Source organism: Mustela erminea, chromosome 20 (assembly GCF_009829155.1).
Source record: "Mustela erminea isolate mMusErm1 chromosome 20, mMusErm1.Pri, whole genome shotgun sequence".
Taxonomy (NCBI): domain Eukaryota; kingdom Metazoa; phylum Chordata; class Mammalia; order Carnivora; family Mustelidae; genus Mustela; species Mustela erminea.
The window spans coordinates 13,831,269-13,855,977 of record NC_045633.1 but is presented as its reverse complement, the minus strand read 5'-3'; the positions used below and the strand labels follow the sequence as shown (position 1 = coordinate 13,855,977).

At 43.7% G+C, this 24,709-nt stretch overlaps 1 long non-coding RNA gene across 1 annotated transcript; it reads left to right on the top strand.

Moving 5' to 3' along the window:
- The first annotated feature begins 5,971 nt into the window (after positions 1 to 5,971).
- Positions 5,972 to 17,266, top strand: LOC116580450. Its single transcript, XR_004281663.1, has 3 exons — positions 5,972 to 6,052; positions 14,606 to 14,615; positions 17,253 to 17,266. It is a non-coding gene; the product is annotated as an uncharacterized LOC116580450 (long non-coding RNA).
- The last annotated feature ends 7,443 nt before the right edge of the window (positions 17,267 to 24,709 follow it).

Sequence of the window (24,709 nt, the reverse complement as noted above, 5' to 3'; positions counted from 1 at the left end):
GTCAGAAGAAGAAGCAGACTTCTCACTGAGCAGAGGGAGCCCAATGCAAGCCTCGATCCCAGGGACTCCAGGATCATGACGTGAGCCGAAGGCAGTTGCTTAACCAACTGAGCCACCCAGGCGCCCTGACCTTCTTATTCTTAGCAGTTGCCTATTATTCTATCTTAAGTACGCACCAGATTCAGTAGCCATACTCCTACTTCTGACTTTTGAGGTTCTTCCCATTTTGTCTATTCTTGGAAAGCGAGGGTACTCTAAATATCAACGTACCCAAGTGTCACACACACACACACACACACACACCCCTGTGCGTGACCGCTGCCCTTGTGAATCCCCCTTAGTTCACTGTCCTGTCACCACTGGGCATGGAAACCATTTTCCATTCTTGGTTAGTGTCCGTGCAGTGGTTTTAGAATTAACACCTGTTTGTTTGAAGATCTGGGGGAGGTCAGAGCGGATCAAAGGCTCTGGGCGCTCTCCAGGCTGTGTCGACAGCTCGTGCTGACATGATTGTCTTTCATAGACTTCCTATTTCAGCAAGAATCCTGGGATCTGGGGTTGTTCTACACATAGGACGTAAGAGGATGGGAACAGCACCATCACTAAGCATTCTTTCTCAAGGCCCTCTGAGACACCAAGAAAAATCAAGCCAGGGAATGAAAAACTCAGTTTGATACGGGTGGACAGAGTATTTTTATGAAGACTATTTTTTAAAAAGATTTTTATTTACTTATTTGACAGACAAGTAGGCAGAGAGGCAGGCAGAGAGAGAGGAGGAGGAGGCAGGCTCCCCGCTGAGCAGAGAGCCTGCTGTGGGGCCTGATCCCAGGACCCCGATATCATGACCTGAGCCGAAGGCAGAGGCTTAACCCACTGAGCCATCCAGGTGCCCCAAAGCAGTGGGTTCCTGAAATAGGGTTTTTTTTAAAAAAGATTTTTATTTATTTATTTGACAGACAGAGATCACAAAGTAGGCAAAGAGACAGGCAGAGAGAGAGGAGGAAGCAGGCTCCCTGCTGAGCGGAAAGCCCAATGGGGGGCTTGATCCCAGGACCCTGGGATCATGACCTGAGGCTTTAACCCACTGGGCCACCCAAAGACTATTTTTGAAGCTATTAGCATTTTACTTTTCTTTTCTAGGCATTAATATATTTCTTTGTTTTTTATTTTTTTATTTTTTTTTGATTTTTTGTGGTTTTTGCTTTATTTTTGCTGTTGTTTATTTTTATTTATTTATTATTATTTTTTAAAACAAAGTTGCTCTAATAGATGGTTTACACAGATGACTTCACACCTGCATGGACCTTGAACCCAGTAGGGCGCACCTCCTGGGCTTCACCAAGAGCTCACTTTTCTGTCCTGCAAGACAATGACTGATACATTTTCACCTTGTCTTCCCGCTATCAGCCCTGCCTGTGGCTGGACCACTTTCCCACCTTCCTGCTTCCAATGATCACGTAGGACAGATGGCGATACCCGCAAAAGACACTCCTAATCTTGTGCATAGTGTTCTGTTCCCTCTTAACCTGCCCAGGAGATAGTCACAATACCCTTTGTTACTTTCTTATTCACTTGAACTCAGAATGGTGCATAAATTTTGTTTCAGGACAAGGTTAGCCACAAAAATGCCAGGCTCTCCCTCTCTGGGAAGGGAATAAAAACAAGATGTAAAAGGCAACATCTTATCAGGTTTTCTAACCACATTAGAAGTCCTCTGAAAATGATGTGGGTTGCAACTGTGCTCTCTGGAAGGATTGGCCTGTGGGACAAACCAGCTGCTGCCCATATTGGAAGATTGTCCTGGACATGCTGTGAATTTTTAACTGCCGAGGGCTACTCTCTTTCCAGCTCCCAGGGTTGTCGGTGGTATGGCATTCAAGATCTCTAGCTTGCATGCAATCAGCAGAAACTAACTGGGAAAAAAAAATGAAATCCTATTGTCTCTCTCTTTATCCAGGATGGTGACAGGCTTTCCCAGTTAAACAAATAAATGCGTCGAACTCAGAGTTAGGTTGATGGGTCGGGGGACTGGCCCGTCTTTGGGACTTGCATTCATCTGTTCTACAAATATGTATTGCATGTCTCCTTCGTGCTGGGCACTGCCCTGGGGACTTGGGATCCAGGAGTAAATAAAACAAAGATGTCAGTCCTTGTGAAGCTTACTTTCTAGGAGGGGAGTTTAGATGATACATATCATAGACAGATGATAAAATGTGATGGAAGATGATATTCATGGTATATATTTATATATACTTATATTTATAAATATATGTGTGTGTTTATGTGTGTATATATATTTTATATATATATTTTTTAAAGATTTTATTTATTTATTTGACAGAGAGATCACAAGTAGACAGAGAGGCAGGGAGAGGGAGAGGGCGAAGCAGGCTCCCTGCTGAGCAGAGAGCCCAATGCGGGACTCGATCCCAGGACCCTGAGATCATGACTTGAGCCGAAGGTAGAGGCTTAACCCACTGAGCCACTCAGGTGCCCCCACCCCCCTTTTAAAGACAAAGAGCAAAGAAGTCTGAGCTTGCCAGGGACAGAGAGAAGGCAGTTTGCACCACCATATAATCATGTAGTGTGGTTAGGGTGTCCCCCTTGGAGAAGATCTACTTTCAGCAAAGACCTGAAGGAGGTAAGGGAGTTAACCAAGTAGGTCTCTGGGGGAAGAGTGTCCCCAGTTGAACAAAGTTAGAGCAAATTCTCGAGGAGATGGGAGGGGGTGCCTGGAACATCAAGGAGCAGCAAAGACACCCCTGTACCAGAAGTAGATGAACAAGAGGTCTGGAGTAGGAGAAGAAGCCCAGGAAGGGACAGGAGCAGATCACGTCAAGTCCTTTTATACCATTGTAACAACTTTGAGCGAAATGGGAGCCAGTGCAAGATTTCGAGCAGAGGCGTGACATGATCTGACTTACATATTTAAAGGATCAACGTGTCTGCTATGTTGAGAATTGAGCAGAGGGAAAGACAGAAGCCAGGGGTCCTGTCCAGGCCAGGATCAGCATCAGGACCAGATGCCAGATGAGGAGACAGAGAGCAGTGCTTGGACTCTGAATGCATTTTGATAATAAAGTCAGCCTAATTTTCTGAGGGCTTGGATGAGAAAGGAAGGCTTGGGTTTCATCCCGAAGGACAGACTTGTTAGGACACAGACTGGGAACACTGGTGGAAGAAATGGATTTCGGGGGGTGGGGGGATCAGGAATTCATTTGGGGGCACGTCAGGTTTGAGATGCCTGCTAGATATCCAAGTGTAGACGTTAGTAGGCAGTTGGATAGATGTACCTAGAATACAGGAGAGAAGTCTGGGTTTGATGCTGGCAAGTGTGCAACTTTTTCTCCCCCTTATTTTAAGCAGTCTCCACACCCTACGTGGGGCTTGAGCCCACAACTATGAGATCAGGAGCTCAGATGAGATCAAGAGTCGGACACTCAACCGACTAAGCCACCCAGCGCCCCAAGTGCTCACCTTTCTTTGGTCTATTTCTTAGGAGTCAAAATTTCTGTTATGCAAAATCGTTATTAACCACTTTTTTGTTTTGGTTTGCCAGCGCTTCCAAGAATCTATCATCTGTAGTGCTTGATGTTCTGAATGCTGAACCCCAGAACCCTAAGACCCTCAGATACCTTCTGATTCATCAATGAAGTAGTAAAATCAAGGTGAGAGAACCTTGGGTTTAGTTTATACTTGACAGTTGATATCTTTTTGCAGGATGCATACCTGCATTCGTTCATGGGTCCCTTTTCCAATTCTGTCTGCACAGAAGGGAATGGGGCAGGGGCTAAACACCTTTAGAACCAAATATTTGAGTTAGACCTTAGAACTGGAATTTTCTGTTGTGAAAATGAAAATTTTCAGAATCCCTGAATCTTTACTGCACAATGAGGGCAACACCCATCTTGAAGGGCTGCCAGGGGAAATGCTGTGCCTGATCCCCGATAATTTCGTGATTTTTGTGATTTCTACCTGGCCCATCAGGTGGGTGCTCAGTAAACCTTTCCATTCCCTCTATTCCTCCCACAACCACCCATGAAAGGCCTAGCACATAGTAGGTGCTCATTAAACACTAACTGATTCACCACTCAGGCTGGTCTCACTTCTTTCCCTGTTCTTCCAAAATATATTTGTTTGTCTCTGTCCCTCCTCTGTTATCACTGTGTGGCATGCCACAATGTGTTTATCTGTCGACTCTGATCCCAGGAATCATAAGCTCTAAGAAGGTAAGAAGTCACATTCCTTCACTCCCTAGAGCACTAGTGCCTAGCACTCTGTCTGGTGCACTGTAGGGACCCAATACGTACTTGTGGAATTAACTGGGAGATGAACAAATGGCATCAGACAACAAACCCACTCTACTATTTCACATACAAGGTGAAACTTCAAGGACCATAAAAGCCCAAATCACCTTGAAAAACCTGCAGCCCAGAAAAGGACGAACCTGACATTATTTCTGGCAGGAAGATTTTACAAATTAATTGATTTTTTTTCTGACTCCCTTCGTGCGGGTTTATACCATTTATCTGAAAGGGCCATAATGTATTCTTTGAATTAGTCTAACAGTAAGAGACATAAAAGCTGAACTAATGAGTTAAACACTTAGCTGAGCTATCTTCATTAGCTCCGTGCCTTCTCTGATCTCCGCATCACCTCTGCCTGCTGGCTTCCAAGCCCTTTTGGTCCTTGCGGGGACCGATTCAGTGAGCCTTCCCTTCCAGCCTGTTGGAGACGCTGCAGACCTGTCCTTTGGTGACCTCACTTCTCCCAGATCAGGAGCCTTTGTCACGGTTGCGGACCAGACCCACTGAATAACGCCACTGCCTCTTCCTAGCCCTCATAGGCCACCCACCCCTGGGGGAGTAATATTTAAATATTTAATAACACCAGGGATACAAAGCCCAGTTTGATGAGTCACTGTTGTGAGTGACCAGCCAAACTGAAATCTCCTTTAACAAAAAGGTCTTGAAATGCAGGAAGAAAGCACATTCCTTTAATTTCCACTTTTAATGGGCCCATGTATGCATAACCAGGGACAACACCTGCATTTTCTTCCTCCCGGGGCTCTAACATAAAACCCTCCTGAATTTAAGTGAGGTTCAAAGTTCTTCCTTAATGCAGCGTTCTCTAAATGCCAAGCATTTCCTTTCACTTTCTTGGCCCTGTCTGCAGACCACCTCCTGGTTTTCTGACTGCAACTCACCTCTGCTTCTTAAATAGCTTTGCTCAAAAAAACCCTTTTTTTTTTTTTTTAAATCTCACGCCTCAGGATTCTGGGAAGCCAGTATCTCTGGCCACAAACAGACATGTATAAACCTGGAGGGGAAAATAAAATACTAGTCATACAAAGAAGACAGCTCCCGCTGTCCGCTGAGGACTCCAAGGCTGGGACGGGTGAGGTCTCCCACGAAGAGGGAGAGGAGAGAGGGTTTGGTGTTAAAGACACAGAGACTGTAGATGGGGACTGTTGTCTCTGGAGTCATGAGGTGACTTGAAAGAGAACACAGACGGTGGTTGGGGGGGCTCCTTTGTGGGGATCTTTCCTGCACCAGTATTGTGGTGGTGTTTGCAATGAAGCTTTACATGGGATCCATTAAAAAAAAAATTTTTTTTAAAGGAGTACCCCCTCCCTTTTGTGGCCCCTGTGTGTGTGTGTGTGTGTGTGTGTGTGGCCTCATCCCCTAAATCCACAGGTATGACACCGGCTGTCCCATGCCCTGCTTTGGGCCAAAACTGGCTTATCATTCCGAAGAGGTGAGATCTAAGAAAAAAACACATTTATCAGACTTCAAAGCCCTCGAGAGGTTTAGGCATGGAGTAAAGCCCCTAGTGAGTCCTTGATAATTACTTATGTCTCTTGTCTTATTGATGAAGTTCTAGAACATAGGTGAGGTTCGGTGGGGTGAGGTCCGGAGCCGATGACCAAGAAAGAATTCTTGAGACATCTTTGGTGCAAAACGGTGGTTTATTAAAGCACGGGGACAGGACCTGTGGGCAGGAAGAGCTGTTGCCCTGGAGATGTGAGGGGTGGTCTATTATATACTTGTAAGTCAGGGAGGGGATTAGGGATGGCATAAGTCTCTAAGGAATTTTGGAAGCAAGGTTTCTAGGACCTTGCAGGGCTAGCTATTGTCTGGGGAAAAGGTTATTCATTATCAGTAATAAAACCTTCTCTGAGACCCTTTAGATGTCTATCAGTGGGCCGTATGCTTGGGAATGATTGTCAACACTATCTTGGAGGTTTAGAGATAAAGATTCCTAAAGGAATTGTTAAAGTAGATTTATAGGATCCTGGTTGGGGGGAAAGGGGTTGGTCAGGCTAGGATTGTCCTTTGCCCTCAGCAAAGCCTTAAGATGGGGGTCACTCTGCCTGTTTTAAGGGCTTGTCAGGAGGTAAGGAAATTTAATAATTATTCTTCTGCCTCTGTGTCCCACACAATTATCATCTTTTTTTAAAAAAGATTTTATTTATTTATTTGACAAAGAGAGAGATCACAAGTAGGCAGAGAGGCAGGCAGAAAGAGAGGAGGAAGCCAGAAGTCCCAGCTGAACAAAGAGCCCGATGTGGGGCTTGAATCCAGGACCCTGAGATCATGACCCAAGCCAAAGGCAGAGGCTTAACCCACTGAGCCACCCAGGAGCCCCTGATCATCATCTTCCTTCTCTTATTCTTGCTCTTCTTCCTATCACCATCATCATAACCACCGTAGTGGAATCCTCCCCAAATGATGTGTTCAAGTCCTAATCTTCTGGAACCTACGAATGTGACCAGATTTGGAAATCTTGGGGTCTTTGGAGATGTAACGGAGTTAAGATGATGTCATGCTGGAGAGGGGGTGGGCCCTGACCCCGTGATTTGTTTCTTTATGAGAGAAAGAGGGAGATGTGGAAATAGAGACACCGTCACATGGAGAAGAAAACCACCTAAAAGATGGAGGCAGATAGGGAATAATGTAGATACCAGAGGAAGACTTTGAGGGTAACCAGCGACCATGAGAAGCTACCAGAGGCAAAGAAGGATTCTTCTCTAGAGCCCCCAGCGGGAGCAGAGCCCTCCCAACATCTTGATTTCAGGCTTCTGGTGCCTAGGATTCTAAGATAACAGACATCTGTGTTTTGAAGCCACATAGTTTGTTGTAATTTGTCATGACGCACTAGGAAGCTAATATAACCATCATCATCCCTGGTCAACTGTTTTATGCCCAGCATCTCAGCATCTATCATATTTATTCTCATTGAAAAGACTCTGTGAGGTTCCACAGAAAGAAGCCCATTCAACTTTCTTTGCTCTGTATTTCCCAACAGTTTGACCAGAAACTAGCGTTGGCTCCTAGACAGAGGAGCGAGCATTTGGGAAATATGACTTTCTTGGGAAAGTCATCTCCTCTTACAACGAAGAAAACTAAGAACCAGTGAGAGACTTTGACTTGCTCTAGGTCAAAGAGTGAAAACAATGGAATTATAACTCAGTTCTTACTGCTCCTCTCCACCCTAATCACAACCAAAATAATCATCATTGAGCCCCACAATTCTAACTGTTAGGGTCTCGGAGCTCATCTAGTCCAAAGCCTTGTTGAGGAATCTGAGACCCAACAGGAAATGGTTTCCCAAACTCACAAAGCAAGCTACAGTATTTTTTCCGCTCACAGAAAATGTACACCCCAAATTACCCAGCGAACAACCTAAAATAATAGATTATGCTGCCCCTAGTGGCAGAACTCTGCAATGAACGCTGTGGCCTCACATTTTTGAAAGTAGTTTCCTTTTTTTTTTTTTTTTTTTTTTAAATTTTTAAGGCTTTTAGGGGCGCCTGGGTGGTTCAGTGGTTTAAGCCTCTGCCTTCAGCTCGGGTCATGATCTCAGGGTCCTGGGATCGAGCCCCACATCGGGTTCTCTGCTCAGCGGGGAGTCTGCTTCCCCGTCTCTGTCTGCCTGCCTTCTGCCTACTTGTGATCTCTGTCTATCAAATAAATAAATAAAAATCTTAAAAAAAAATTTTTTAAGACTTTTATTTTTTTTCACCTAATATCATGCTTCTTTTTCTTTTTCTTTCCTTTTTTTAAAAGAAAGTAGATTCCTTAACAAAGATAATCAACCACAGACCACACAGCTTATCAGAGGAAAAGTAAGGTTAATTCCTTAACATATTAAAGTTTATGATTACACTGACTTCACAATGGAATGTTAATCACTGATACCAAAATATTTTTCTTAGATGATTTTATATCTTTTTTTCTTTTATTCTAGGTTTGTACAATATATGGAGCACATCTGGAGCTAATAATTTTCTACTGAATTTTTTTTTTAAAGATTTTATTTATTTATTTGACAGAGATCACAAGTAGGCAGAGAGGCAGGCAGAGAGAGAGGAGGAAGCAGGCTCCCTGCTAAGCAGAGAGCCCGATGTGGGGCTCGATCCCAGGACCCCGGGATCACGACCCCAGCCGAAGGCAGAGGCTTTAACCCACTGAGCCACCCAGGCGCCCCTCTACTGAATTTTAATACATAGTAAAATGCTCTTAAAGCAACCAAAAAGTAATGCGTTCCCGCTAACCAAAAAGTACTTTAAAATCACTTTCAATACATGTACGATGTAAAAATATGTATTTTGTCCCCCCAAAAATGTAATGCAGAATTGGGATATATTTTATATAGCCACACAGGTTATGTGCCAGAAAAAAATGGTGGTAACACAGAAAAACTGTTTTTTTTTTAATATTTATGTCTCAATGGAAAATCTTTTATTTTTTTCTTTTAAATCATCTTACCCTTCACTTCCAAGTCAGCATTTACATGAATTTCAGGAAAAAGCTGACGGGTTGGGGCACCTGGGTGGCTCAGTCGGTTAAGTAGTTGCCTTTGGTTCAGGTCATGATCCCAACGTCTTGGGATCGAGTCCCACATCAGGCTCCTGCTCAGCGGGGAGTTGGCTTCTCCTTCTGCCCTTCCCCTGCTTCTGCTCTCTCTCTCTCTCTCGCTCACTCTCTCAAGTGAGTAAATAAAAATCTTAAAAAAAAAAATTGGGGGGACGCCTGGATGGCTCAGTTGGTTGGACGACTGCCTTCCGCTCAGGTCATGATCCCGGAGTCCCGGGATCGAGTCCCACATCAGGCTCCCAGCTGCACGGGGAGTCTGCGTCTCCCTCTGACCTTCTCCTCGCTCATGCTCTGTCTTTCTCTCTCAAATAAATAAAAAATGTTTTTAAAAAATTTAAAAAGGTGACTGGTAAACATGTTACTTATCCCATCACCCCCCACTTACATGAAAAGCCATTCTAGACATACAGGCGTATGATCTATTTTTGGAAGACTGCATTACAAGAACAGGTGTGAAGAGGTGCTTTTCTGTAAAGATCAGAAAGTGCTCATTGGCTCTGCTTTCTCAACTGTAGACAGACAGGGTTAACCAGGATTAGTAGATGGGGTATTTGGCAAAGAGCTTCAGAAACGAGCACAGCCCTCTCTCAGATCTTGCCATATTCTCAGAAATAGAACATGATGACACCAGGCCACAGGGAAGAAAAGAACTAATTCACGAGAGATGCTACCTCGTCTCTCTCTCTCTCTCTCTTGCAGAGGAAAGCTGAAGGAAACCCAAATTTTTGTGCTAAACGAGCACTTGAAATCCTTCCTCTTCTTAAATCCTCACTGGACATGTGAGAAAGATGCTGATCCTGTTTTATGAAGGAGGAATCTGAATTTCCAAGAGGCTCATTTGTCCTTGGTTTTCCATTGTCACCGAGCATTGACTGGGGACACGTCACGTGCTAGGATCTGTAGAATTTGAGTATGCATATTATTTCGTTTCATCTTCCAAATCGGTGTGGCTTCAACCATCTTTCTCAGAGAAAGAAACTGAGGCTAGAAACTGTTCAAACTTTTACAGTCTTGGAGGAGCCATTGACAAGGTTCCTTGGAACAAATTGAGAGACAAGAGACAAGAGTCAGGAACACAAAGTTCAAAACACCATGTGGGAGACCAGAGGCCAAGTGAATGGAGACCTCCTCCCCGAAACGTCACAAGTCCAAACTCACAGAGCTTGTAAGCAGAAGAGGTGGGATTTGAACTCTATTCTGTGTAGCTCCAAAGCCCAGAATCTTATCCATCACACTGTCCTATCCTTGGTCTTTCTCTCTTTTAGAGAAATAATGGGGTAACAAGGACATCTTACAAAAACAAGTTTCGTCCATTCACCTCTTGGGTAGCTGTAGGGGATTCTAATTACTGTCAGTAACAGGTTAACTATGGGCTAATGAGTACTTCAGTTCTTTGGGCTATCATCCCTGGAATGAGAAGACCTATTGAAAAATGGTCCTCTGCCTGGTTGGTAGAGTTGTCCCTTCATTGCAAGTACCAGGAGCACATCTCCAACCAGCTTAGACAAAGGGACGCATTTATTACAAGGACACTTGGAAGCCAAGCAAAGGAGGCAAAGATTGAATCAAACCGGGAGAAAGCAGAGCTCCCACACCAGGATGACAAGAGGCGGAATCTACCAGAAGGAGTGGCTTCTCCAGCAGCCAGGGACTATGTTAGAGTCCTGTTGCTCCCACAGCACGTGACCACAAACTCAGTGGCTTAAAACCACGCAAATCAATTGTCTTACAGTTTCGGAGGTCAGAAGTCTGACCAAGGTCTCACTGGACTGAAATCGAGATGTTCCCAGGGCTGTACTCCTTTCTGGGATTAAGGTTGCTCATGATAAGACCTTAGAACACAGAGATTACCCCGGATTGTGGGGAGGTAGCAGTGTGATCATAGGATGCTTATGAATGAAGGAAGGGAGGCAGAGGTGGGGAGGCAGAGGGAGATGTGAAAAAACATTAATTAAAACCTTGATTTTGGGGGTGCCTGGGTGGCTCAGTCAGTTAAGCATCCGACTCTTGATTTCAGCTCAGGTCCTGATTTCAGGTCCTGGGATCCAGCCCGGAGGCAGTGGGAGTCTGCTTGAGGATTCTCTCTCTCTCTCTCTCCCTCCCTCTCCCCCTCCCCTGCCCCCTGCTCACACACACTCTTTCTCTCAAATAAATAAATAAATCTTAAGAGAAAGAAAGAAAGAAAGAAAGAAAGAAAGAAAGAAAGAAAGAAAGAAAGAAAGAAAAGAAAAGAAAGAAAGAAAAAGAAAAAAAGGAAGGAAACACTGTAGGTCAGGCCATATAATTCCACCTCATTCTTTGAAGTAGATCACTGTGAGGTCTTCTGAATGTTTTGAGAGAACCCAGAAATTGAGATTTTTATGGGAAAGGTTCCAATTTTTTAAATGTTGGCAACTAATTTAAAAACGTAATGAGCAGGGGCACCTGGGTGGCTCAGTAGGTTGGGCCTCTGTCTTCGGCTTGGGTCATGATCTCAGGGTCCTGAGATAGAGCCCCACATTGGGCTCTCTGCTCAGTGGGGAGCCTGCTTCCCCTCTCTCTCTGCCTGCCTCTCTACTTGTGATATCTGTCAAATAAATAAAAAAATTTCTTTTTTTTTTAAGATTATTTATTTATTTATTTGACAGAGAGAGATCACAAGTAGGCAGAGAGATAGGCAGAGAGAGAGAGAGGAGGAAGCAGGCTCTCCGCTGAGCAGAGAGCCCGATGCGGGACTCGATCCCAGGACCCCGAGATCATGACCTGAGCCGAAGGCAGCGGCTTAACCCACTGAGCCACCCAGGCGCCCCAAATAAAAAAATTTCTTAAAAAAAAAAAAGTAATGAGCCATGTGAAGTCTTCACTGAGTATACCTATGGGCTTGAGTCATCCTATAAGTGGCTAGTCTGAGACATCTAAATGGATGTGGTCTTCAATCCAGCCCCATGGGCATGTGTCGGTAGAACCTGCCAAGGTCTGGAAGTACAGGGATAAAGGGGGGCAGTAGACTCAGATGGTCATGGTTGAGATGCACATTGTTTGCCAGTATAAGGGATCATACTTCTCAGCCTCCTTGTCATTGGGCAAAGCCATGCAACTAGTCATGGTCAGTGGGTTGTATGCAGAAGGGGTGTGAATCACTGCCAGGCCACTGTGATACACTCTTGCTCTGCTCCTACTGTCCCAATCATGGAAGTACATCCTAAAGTACATCCTAAAGATGTACTTTAAAAAAATTTTTATTTTTTATTTGTCAGGGAGAGAGCAGGAGAGCACAGGCATAGGGAGAGGGAGAGGCAGGTCCCCTGCTGAGCAGTTGGGGCTCTATCCCTGGACCCTGGGACCATGCCCTGAGCCAAAGGCAGATGCTTAAATGACTGAGCCACACCCAAGGCTGTGGTTTTTAAAATAATTTTTAACTGTAGTACAACTTGGTTTATCCTAATATAGGGTATATTCAATTTCCGTTGCTGTGCAACAAATTACCATAAATTGAGCAGCTTAAAATAACGCTCTTCTATTTGTCCAAAGGTCTGTAGGTCCAGAGTCTGGCACAGTGTGGCTATATTCTCTGCTGGATATGCCTCAAGGATGAAATCAGGGGGTCCAGTGATCTGCATCCTAAACTAGAGTTTCGACTACAGGAAGTTCTATTTCTGAGCAACCTTGGGTTGTTGGCAGAATTCATGTCCTTGGTGTTGTAGGTTGAGGTTCTCACTGTCTTGCTATTTGTTGACCTGGTACCATTCTTAGCTTCTAGAGGCTGATCTCAGGTTCTTACCATGTAGCTTCTTCTTCAGCAACAAAGAATTCCCCTGAAACTGAATCCTTCTCATGGTTTGATTCTTTCTGATGTCCCTTTCTAGGACCAGTCAGAGAAAACCCTCTCCTTTTAAAGTCTTCTGTGATTAGATCATCCCCCACTGAGAGAACCTCCTTATCTTAAGATCAACTGTGGCACATAACATAACCTAATCATGAGAATAAAATCCATCATTTTTATAGTCCTGGGGATTATGCGGACAACTTACACCAAAGGGGCAGGAATTCTTGGAGTCTATGTATATATACATATACATATATATATATATACATATATATATATATTTTAAAGATTTATTTATTTGTCAGAGAGTGAGAGATTTGAGAGAGAGAGAGAGAGAGCATTAAGCAGGATGGGCAAAAGGAGAGACGAGAGAGAATCTTAAGCAGACTCCATGCTGAGCACAGAGCCAACATGGGGCTGGAGCCCAACCTGGGCTCCCAGTTCCCTGAGATCATGACCTGAACCAAAACCAAGAGTTGAGTACTTAACTGACTGAACCTCCAGGTGCCCCTCTTGGGGTCTGTATTAAGAGTCTAACAAAGGGTTGCCTGTGTGGCTCAGTGGGTTAAGCCACTGCCTTTGGCTTGGTTCCTGGTCTCAGGGTCCTGGGATCGAGCCCCACATTGGGCTCTCTGCTCAGCAGGGAGGCTGCTTCCCCACTCCCCCCTCGCCTGTCTCTCTGCCTACTTGTGATCTCCCTCTCTCTCTCTGTCAAATAAATAAAATCTTTTAAAAGAGAGAGAGTCTAACACATGGCCTGTGAGTAAGATTCTTTGTTGGTCTATTTTTGTATGGGGAAGGATAGATACACCTACCTCTTGTTTAATGACTTTAACTCATTCCTAAAAACTTTGCTACTAAATCAAAAGCCATTGAATGGGGGGAAAAGTTCCATTACTTTTAACGGGAAAATTATGATGCCTTCCATCTCAACCAAACCATCCTCACAATCTTCAAAGGTAGAAAAATACCTCAACTGAACAATGAAAACAAGTTTATTGAAAAACTAAGGAAAAAATAGAAAGTAAATCAACACAGCATCTATGGAAACTCTAATGCAAAGAAGGCGTATTGTACTTGGCAAAGGTTGAAGATAAAAATTATGGAGGGACGCAAGGTAATCATTTCTGTAAAAGCTGCATTTTTCTTTCTTTGCCATTTTCTCCAGTAATTTCTGAACCATCTGAGGGGCTGGTGGGTAGGTTGGCTCGCACTCAAACTGCTCGAGAAAATAACAGTAGAGCTCACATAAACACCTTTAGGACAAAACAAGCCTAAGCATGAGAGCACTCATGGAAATAGTCCTTGTTCAGAACATACTGAATTCTATAGAAGACACTTCCTCCTTATCCCTTGATCTTGGTGTGCACATGAAGAGAGAGTCCCTTGGGTCCATCCAAATAGGGCTTGCAATTCAAATTGGTTCCACTTGATATTTTCTTTTCTTTTTTTCTTTTTTGAAAGATAGAAGATGATCTCTATTCACAGTCCACTTGGTATTTTCTGACTTGAAACTGTTGTGTTGGGTAAATTGGAGAGTGAGTCTTTGCCTGCAACCATAATGTCAAACTATCACTTCTTATAGCACATGTCTCCAGTGTGTTTTGGGGAAAAAAACATTGGGTGTATATTTTTTTAAAAATGTGGTTGTCCAAAAAGTAGCATGCTTTTCAACAGCCATTATGGCAGAAATGGATTGAACAGTTATCCTGTGATCTAGTATTTAGGTCTTGACCCAAGAGTGCATGGTTTTGGAACCCTCTGAGATATATAGGCCCATAGCTGGTTTATATTTATTACTTGCTGTTGGAGAAATCACTCCTTTCCCCCCCCATAGTTACACAAGTATCATAAAGAGAAAAAAAATTGAGATTGAATTTAAATCAAAATGATACCCATTTTGGAGGTTACCACTAATTAGGAATTGCTGGGTGAGCCATGCTTAAAAAAATGAATGTAGAGGGCGCCTGGGTGGCTCAGTGGGTTAAGCCGCTGCCTTCGGCTCGGGTCATGATCTCAGGGTCCTGGGATTGAGTCCCACATCGGGCTCTCTGCTTAGCAGGGAGCCTGCTTCCTCCTCTCTCTCTCTCTGCCTGCATCTCTGCCTGCTTGTGATCTCTCTCTGTCAGATAAATGAATAAAATCTTTAAAAAAAAAAATGAATGTAGAGCTGTGAAAAAATGGAAGTAGATAGTTATTGGCTTTTGTAAATCTTTGTATTTAAATTTTTAAAAAGGAAATTACAAACTTAAAGGTTAATCCCATATTTCAGGGTACTATTTCCTACAGCACAAAAACATGATAATAAAAATATAATTTTGAAAAATCAGCACAAAGGCAAAAATAATGAAATTCTGTATCTTCCTTTAAAAGACTTTAGTAGGAACTGTCCATTTATGTTACAATATTATACATCTATTTCCTAAATGCCATGTAGGATACTTTTTGGGGATTCTGAATAAGGTAGAAAGGCCATAAGCCTTAGCTTTTCTCTTGTTATTTCTCTGAGTTAGTCTTACTTAAAAAATTCCTGGGAGTGAGTTTAGCTTTATCGAAAATGGACAAAAGCATATTTTTAGTAAAGTCCCTTGACAGTTCAAGAGGAGAAAAATACAGTTTTAAGCAAATATTCTATAAATCTAATACACTTGAAATAATGTTTATGAAAGATGTTTCATGGGTGTCCTTAAGACATTTATAATCTGAAACTATTTACTCTGCTACAATTCTAATATTTTTAAATGGGTTTATTAAGAACTAGCCCACACACTGTACTTATGGAGAAGTAGGTAGAGGACTTTCTCCTGACCTCTCTTTCTCACCTTCCATCTTGGTTTATTTCTTTGAGCATGAGTGTGAGAAAAGTGAAGGAGAAGTCAAAATATGATTTGGGGAGCATTGCATCTCCATCACCAATGGCTTCAGGAAGAATTCCATCGTGCACCCTCCCCCTTTTTGGAGAGAGAGAGTGTGTGGGTTGGGGGGTTGCGAGAGAGAGGAGAAAGAGAGAGAATCTCAAGCAGGTTCCGTGCTTGGTGCACAGTCAGCACAGAGCTCTATCTCACAACCCTGAGATCATGACCCAAGTCAAAATCAAGAGTCAGACACTAACGGACCAACCCCGCCCCCCCCCCCCCCGAAGGTGCTCCCATCATGCATTCCCTTTGAATAAGCTATACATATATGGTTCTTGCCTTAGGCAACCTGATGCCCTCAAGAGTTTTTTTGGGTGGAATGGTTATTGGAAATCGTTTTAGGGCTTCTTCCCCCAAAATGAGGACAAATTGGAGGGCATTATGTTCTAACAGTTGAATAGGATGAGGTTCGACTGCAAGAAAATCCTGACATAATAGAAATGCATTTCTTTTTTGTATGAATGACATCTAGAGGAAGGCAGTCTGGGACTCCAAGGAAGCCCCATAGTTCTTGGGGATTCATGCTCTTTCCGTATTCAGTACATGATTTTGACTTCCTCGTCCAAGATGGCTGCTGACGGTTCAGCCAGGAGGAAGAATAAAGGAAGGCAGAAGAGGCCAGAGGTACATGGTACCTCTTTCTTAGGAAGGCTTCCTAGAAGACAAAACAGATTACTTCCTTTCCCACTTGAGATTTAGTTATATGTCCATACCTAATTACTGGGGAGTCTGAGTGGCTACATGTCCTGATTAAAAATTTGAAATTATGTTATCATGACAAGAGAGGGGAAGGGATGTTGGTCTCTGACACTGGGAGAAAGCACATGGTCTTGGAAGTCAGACACATCTCGATCGTCAATCTAGCACGTATTAATTGTGTGACTTTATGAAAGGGACACAAGTGAACCTCCATTTTAAAACCAAAGGCAAGGATGATATCACCTGATCTTATGGTTATTACGGCCTGCTTTGCTAACTTCCATGAAGTATGTCTCTAAAATAATAACACTCTGACCCCTGATGTGTGAACACTTACACTTAATTTTCCAACACATTCAGTCATCTTTGGAAACAACTCTTTGAAAAACTTCCTTCAGGGAGGCCTGGGTGGCTCAGTGGGTTAAAGCCTCTGCCTTCAGCTCAGGTCATGATCTCAAGGTCCTGGGATCGAGCCCCGCATCGGGCTCTCTGCTCAGCAGGGAGCCTGCTTTCCCCTTTCTCTGCCTACTTGTGATCTCTGTCAAATAAAAACAAAACAAAAAAAAAACACACACAAAAAAAACTTCCTTCAAAGTCACATAAATCTCATTAAATTAGAATCCACTGCTTCACATGGAGTGTTTGTATAGCAAAGGTAGACGGAAAGAGTAAATACATTTGAAGAGCATCCCACGAACCCCATTACCCAACTGCATAATAAATATTGACTGAATGAAAAGTGAAAGAAAAACTGAACTACTCAACTTCTTTCTTTCTTTACTTCAACAATAATTTTAAGTTAAATTATGCAGCTTGGGGGGTAGCCTTTCCCTGATTCCACCCCTATTGTGAAGAGTGGGACTTTAAAAATTTAAATTTTGTAGAGGGGCACCTGGGTGGCTCAGTGGGTTAAGCCTCTGCCTTTGTCTCAGGTCATGATCTCAGGGTCCTGAGATTGAGTCTCGCATTGGGCTCTCTGCTTAGCAGGGAGCCTGCTTCCCCCCTCCTCTCTGCCTATTTGTGATCTCTGTCTGTCAAAAATTAATTTTGTATTATGAAAGAGTATTTGTTAGGGCTCTCTGGAAGAGAACCAATATGAGATAGATGATAGGTAGCTAGCTTGCTAAATAGATAGAGATACAAACATGTCTCTCTATATAGATACATACTTCCTTATATCTATATCTATATCTAAATATCCAAAATTAAATTTATGATAAGGAATTGGCCCATGAGATTATGAAGACTGAGAAATCCCACAATTTGCCATCTGCAAGCTACAGACCCAGGAAAACCAGTGGAATAGTTTAAAGACCTGAGGTCAGGAAATTCAGGGTGTAGAATCCATTCTGAGTCTGAAGACCTGAGAACTAAGAGTCCCCAGGGCAGGAGAACAGACAGGCAGGGAGTGAATTCCCCTTCCTCTGCTTTTGCATTCTATTTGAGCCACCCATATTATGGAAGGCTATCCACTTGGCTCAGTTCACCAGTTCAAATGCTGCCCTCCTTTGGAAATACCCTTGTAGACACACCCAGAAATAATGTTTAACCAAATATCTGGACCCCCAACCACATCGCAGTCAAGCTGACACCTAAAGTTAACCATCACATAAAGCAACAACAACAACAACAAATCAGTTGCAAACAATGTGGAGTACAGAAAGGTTAAAATAAAATTTTAAAGCCCATCATTATCTTCATCCCCCCAAGATAACTGCTGAGAATAGTATAGGATTTTTCCTTCCCGACCTTTTTTACTATCTATATGCAAACAAACATAGGGAGAATATGAAACACAACTTCTTTTTGTACTTAAAAGTATGTCTTGGACATTGATCCACACCAGTGTGTAAAAGCTGACCCCATTCTTTTTAACTGCTGTATAGTACTCCACAGTACAGCTGTTCCATATGTTTCTTAAGCTGTGCCGGAGTGGGGATGTTCCAACTGTGTCTGTCTGGGTTTTCTCTATGACAAACAATGTTGCCAGGAATGTCCTTGTGCAAGTATTTTTGCTTATGCCTGTGGGAGGAAAGTCCTGGAAATTAGATCCTCTGGTCTCAGGATCTGCTCATTTGGCAGTGGAACACAGACTGACATAATGCCAGAAATAGCCATTAGACATTGTTTCTTTGCCTGACTGGTGTCTGGACCGAAGAGGAACTCCCAATTGGGCTCAGATACAGAGTCCTTCACATTTTCAATGCCTGCAACCCCAGCAGCTCAGCAGGATGTTTTAACCCTGAATGAGCTCTCTCAGGTAGGCAAGAGAGAAACAAGTCTGACCAATATGTCCCTAACATACTGATAGCGTTTTCCAAAGCAGAGATGATGTTTCAAGCAGACCTGTTTGCTGTAGGTCCGTGGCGAGCCAACTATGACCTGCGAGCCAAACCCAGCTTCTATCCCTTTCTGTACAGTCCGTGAGCTAAGAATGGTTTTAATGATTTTAAATAGCTGTTGGGTGAGTGGGGAGACAAGGAATATCGGTGATGCACAAAAACAGTAGGACATTAAATTTCATGTCCGTAAGTAAGAAGTAAGTAAGAACCCAGCCCCCCTCACTGGTTCACAGGTTGTTGGTGGCTACTCTTCCCTAAACAAGAGTAGAGGGAGGCAGCTGCCCCAGAAACTGTATGGCCCAAAACATTGAGCATATTTACTATCTGGCCTTTTGCAGAAAATATTTTCTCAATGTTCCTTTGTTTATTTTGTTTTTTGTTTTGTTTTGTTTTTAAGATCTTATTTATTTATTTGGTAGAGATACAGAGAGAGAGGGAACACAAGCAGGGGGAGTAGGAGAGGGAGAAGCAGGTTTCCCGTTGAGCAGGGAGCCCAATGCGGGGCTCGATCCCAGGATCCTGGGATAATGACCCAAGCCGAAGGCAGACACTTAACGACTGAGCCACCCAGGTGCCACCTTCGTTTATTTTGTATTAAAGTATAATGAACTTTCTGGGCTATATGAGTTCTAGATGTTCCCTGGACTCAACGATTCTATACATTTCTCGTGCTCATCAAGATAACTGTGTTCTTCATTCCCTTCACCTGTTCCCCCAACCTCCCTCCCCTCCCCCTTCTGGTTACCCACCAGTGTGTTCTCTATTGTTGAGTCTATTTCTTGGTTTGCCACTTTTTTCTTTGTTTACTTGTTTCTTAACTTCCTCATACGAGTGGAATCTTATGCTATTTGTCTTTCTCTGATTTTCACTTAACATTACACCATCTAGATCCATCCATGTGGTTGTGAATGGCATGATTTCATTTTTTATGGCTGAGTGATATTCCGTTTTGTGTGTGTACGTATGTGTGTGGGTGTGTGTGCATGTGTTTATCTCACATCTTCTTTATCCATTCATCTATGGATGAACACTCAAACCTCCCCAAAACATATAAGCCAATTAAAAATGGTCAGGGGTACCTGGGTGGCTCAGTTGGGTTGAAATCAGTCTTGATTTTAGCTCAGATCGTGATTTGGGGGACGTGGGATTGAGCCCCAAGCACAGTCTACTCGGGGTTCTCTTTCTTCTCTCCTACTGCCCCTTGCCCTGTTCACACACTCTCCATATTTCTAAAATAAATAAATGAGGGGCACCTGGGTGGCTCAGTCATTAAGCATCTGCCTCTGGCTCAGGTCATGATCCCGGGGTCCTGGGATCGAGCCCCACATGGGGCTCCCTACTCCATGGGAAACCTGCTTCTCTCTCTCCCACTCCCCCTACTTCTTTTCCCTCTCTAGCTGTCTCTCTCTCTCTGTCAAATAAATAAATAAATAAATCGTTTTTAAAAATAAATAAATAAAATAAATGAAAAAAAAAATGATCAGAGGACCTGAATAAACATTTTAACAAAGAAGACGTACGGATGGCAAACAGACACATGAAAAGATGCTCAACGTTGCTCATCATCAGGGAACGGCAAATCAAAACCACAGCAAGATACCACCTCACACCTGCTAGAAAGGCTAAAATCAAAAACACAAGAACGACAGGTGTTGGGGAAGACTCAGAGAAAGGGGAACCCTCTTACGCTGTAGGTGGGAATGCAAACTGGTGTAGACACTCTAGAAAACAGTATGGAGGTTCCTCAAGAAATTAAAAATAGAATTACCCTACGACCCAGCAATTGCACTACTGGATAAAATTTACCCAGAGAAAATGAAAGCACTAAGTTGAAAAGATATATGCACTCCCATGTTTACTGCAGCATTAATTACAACAGCCAAGAGAGGGAATCCTACTGTTCCTTTAGGTCTAAGGAGCTATTTTTTCTTTTGAGCTTGTCTCATGTTTTCTTTTCCAAATTCTTCCTATCATTCTGTGTGCTATTTCTTGTTTTCCTCCACAATTCTCCAAAGATAATACTGCAAATTACCACAGCCCATTTTAATAGTGAACTGCATTTTCCCACTTGCCAAGTTTCTGAAGGTAAAATACATTTTAAGGAAAATGTGGAATAATGGTTTTGACTCCGGTCTAAAATTAATTTTGGTCACAATATTAACACAAAGCTAATGAAATTCAGAATGAAGGGTATTTTTCTTAATGAATAACAAAACATAGCTCTTAATCTTTTCTAGAACTACCATTCCCTAGAAAGACTGATTTAATTGTAGGGTAGGAACCAGAGGAAGTATTACCCTTTTACGTTTAGGGTCCATCAAAACAAAAAAAGACAATTAATCCTTTCTGACCCAGGACTGGCCAGAGGCTGAACAGCTGCTGATGTATTATTGGGAAAGTCTATTTCTAGGCTCATGGGTAGAGTGAAGGGCTTGGTCTTTTTAGATAAATCCCCTGGTTCTCAGATGATGGCTTGCGAGGTGACAAGGTAGTAGTAAGCATCAAAAGAGAGGGTAGGAGAAGGAATTCTGCCAGCCCCTCTCTAGGTAGACTGCCATTTTGAGGAGGCTATTGGAGCAGTGAAGTGGAGCTGTGGGTAATGGACCGCTCATGGAGCCAGAGCTTGAAAACAAGATGGCTCCTTGAGAATTAGACCACGACATCCATGTTCCCAGAACCAGCTTTGCCTGGGACTCATTACAGGTGGGAGTTATTAGGCCCCCACCACAGATCTACTGAATCAGAAAGCCCTTGGTGGGGGGAGGGGACAGTTGAGGTTGAACAATCTGCATTGTCCCAAGCCTCCATGGGGGCCAATGCATCTGTGCAAGTTCAAGAACAGCTTCATTCAATCCCTGCTTCAGGGTTCAGTGTGGAAGCAACACTAACGAACTCTCCAGAAAGTGTTCGGTTTGAAGTCACCTGTTTGTGGGCTGGTGTCTGAGGTGATGGCCACAATTTATCTAGCGTGAGTTACTATGTCTCAGGTTCTGTAGCACATTTCAGTAACAAGAGTTAGTACATATATTGACTGTATTCCAAACACTGTTGCAAGTGCTTTCTCCTACCACCTCACTGAGTTCAGAAAACAACCTAACGAGGCAGGTGCTGTTAACACCCCCGTAATACGGAAAACTGAGGTACAGACTACCCGCGTCCTCCGGGAACGGTCATTCTGGTGGCAAAGGGAAGACCCACGATGTGGACCAAGTGGCTGGGCTCCAGAGCCATCACTGGTAACCACGACGGTCTGTCGCTGATACTTTGAGATGCATTAATTAATCCAAGGCACCATTTTATCCCTTCCACCAGTGAAATGCATGGAACAGATATTATGGCTGGAGAGTCAGAGGCGCTGAGAGGTCAACAAACTTGCCTCAAATCACACAGCCTTTTAGAAGCTCGGCTGGATTCGGAACCTGGGCTATCTGCTTCTGTGCTGGGTCCTCATGACTTTGGTGGTGCTGTTATGTTAGGTGGTTCATCCCCCCCTCCCAGGGATGACCTTGACCCTGTGTTGGGACAGCCTGACCCCTTCTTAAGGGAGTACAAGGCACAGGTCCTCTATTCATCCACACACTGAGCCCTACAGAAAAGAACACTCCTCAGCAGCATCCTGGGAGCTTACCGGAAAGTGCAGTGAAGGTGAGACCCAGATTCAAGCATGACTCATGGAAACCATTTTCCTTAGCATATAAAGGGGGGGGGGGCTAGGGGGTGGAGGGGCATCAGTTAGACTACACAGTTAAATAATCAGAAATATGCCAAGAAAACTCTTGGACATCCAGGAATTCAGCATGGTCTATGAACATTAATTAAGAAACAGAATCTCCTTTTCAGAATTGTTGGAAAGAAAACCACTGGCCTAACACAGTGTCACTTCAGTTAGGACCATAGATCAGTAAGCCAAGAACATAATACCTAACCAAACTACAGTTTCAACCCCCACCCCCGCCATGAATGTAAGCTTTAACCAGTCCACATGCGATTTCCTGGTCAGTCCTAGGAAGTTTAGTGATAGTCACCTTCCATTCCCTTTCGGAGGGCCACCTTGCATAAAACAATGGATTCTTAGCTAACTCCCTTTTTTCCTGCTGTTTCTCTCCTTTTAAAAGATGCTTTTCTTTTCCATAGTCCTTTGGAGTGTCCCTCTACCTGCTAGCTGGGATGCTACCTAATTCACGGATCAATTAATAAAGCCAATTAGATCTTTACAATTTACTTGGTTGACTTTTTCATCTAATGGACTAAATGAGGCTGTCAAGATTCAGGAACAGTGCAGTGATATACAAAGCATGGCCACGTTCAAGTCTGAGAAATCTGGTCTTGTCACACTGGCCTTCTCTTTGTTCTAACTTGCCAAGCTGGGTCCGAACTCAGGCCCTTTGCCTGCTAGTCCCTCCCTCGGGGATACCCTGTCCTCAGATCTTAGCTTCATTATCACATTAGTGTGGATGCCAAGGGAAGTCACTCAGATAAGGGGACTGAACGCTTTGGCAGGAGGGAGGAGAGAAAGGTATAGAAGCAGGGAAGGAATGTGTTTTGTTTTGCAGAAACAACAAATCAAGTGTTCCCGCAAGGACAGGGCTTGAGTTGTCACCTGAAATCTCCTTCTCTGAGCCAGTTTGGGCCCGCTGGGAGCTGAGTGCCTGCTCCAAACCCCCCACTCCCCTAGCGGACCTCAGGTTATCTTAGCTCATTACAGTACTAAGATCTCCTCTTCTGGGTAGAGTTTTCTGCCATTTTTTAAAAAAAGATTTTATTTATTTATTTGACAGACAGAGATCACAAGTAGGCAGAGAGGCAGGCAGAGAGAGAGGAGGAAGCAGGCTCCCCGCTGAGCAGAGAGCCCCATGCAGGGCTCAATCCCAGGACCCTGAGATCATGACCTGAGCTGAAGGCAGAGGCTTAACCCACTGAACCATCCAGGCGCCCCTCTGCCATTTTTTGAACCCAAAATGCCTCTTCAAGCTCCCTGCCCCTGGCCTTCCAGGCACTGAATGAAAGCTTCACGTAATAATCCCAGGAGGAGATGATGCCTTGAGACCTCTCTCCCTGTCACCTGCCTTGTAACAAGTAAGGGCAAGTTCTTTGCTTTCAACTCTTAAAATTGTGTTCAATTTCTATCTGCCAAGCAGTGAACCTCTTGAGTTTGGTTATAACAACATTCAGGGTCTGGCTGGGGGGCTCTTATCCTTAGAGAGGACTTCTCTGGTCACTTTGTCTAATGATAACCTTCTCCGTGGTCCCCTACTCCGGGCCAAGCATTAGCACCTCTTTCTACTACGTATTCCCTCCACTTTCTAAAGTCATATTCATTACTCATTGGTTTCTGTGGCCTCTCTGTCCCCTCCTGGGAACCTGTGCTCCCTGGGAGCAGGGCCTGGCTCCTTATGATGAGGGAGCAGAAAGCTGGCTGAGGAAAAAGCAAAAGCTGGCACCCTGCACCCCCCTCTCCATCCGCTCCTCTTCGGTGATATGTGTAGCATTCCTCAGGCACCTCTGACAGCCATAAACGATAAACAAATAGTTAACTTGCAGAGATCACAGTCCTGCAAGACTGGAGTCTCCCTTGCTTTACAAATGTCCTAGACATCTACAAACAAAGAAGTTACCTTATCAATAGCACAATTTCCAGAGGCAAATAACTCAGTTCCTCAAGCCCTAAATAAAGTTTAAGTTTCTTCTAAACCCAAATCTCACTAACAAAGACGCTTGATAGCAGAAATGTGAATGGCTTGCCAAAAGACAACATTGATCAAGCCGCAAGGCCTCCGGTATCCCATACCCTGGCACCTTGAGGCCCTCTTTAGCATATGAGAGCTCCGTTGAAACCTCCGAAAACTCCCTTTTCCCTCATATTCCCCCAACCGCAGGGTACATAACCTGCCCTTTCTCACAACCCGAGGCAGCAGCTCTTTCTGCCCATGGGTCCTGCCCCCGTGCTTTAATAAACCATTTTGCATCAAAGATGTCGCAAGAATTCTTTCTCGGTCATCGGCTCCAGACCTCAGCCCACTGAACCTCACCTAGGTTCTAGAACTTCATCACTTAAGCTCACGAGAGCCT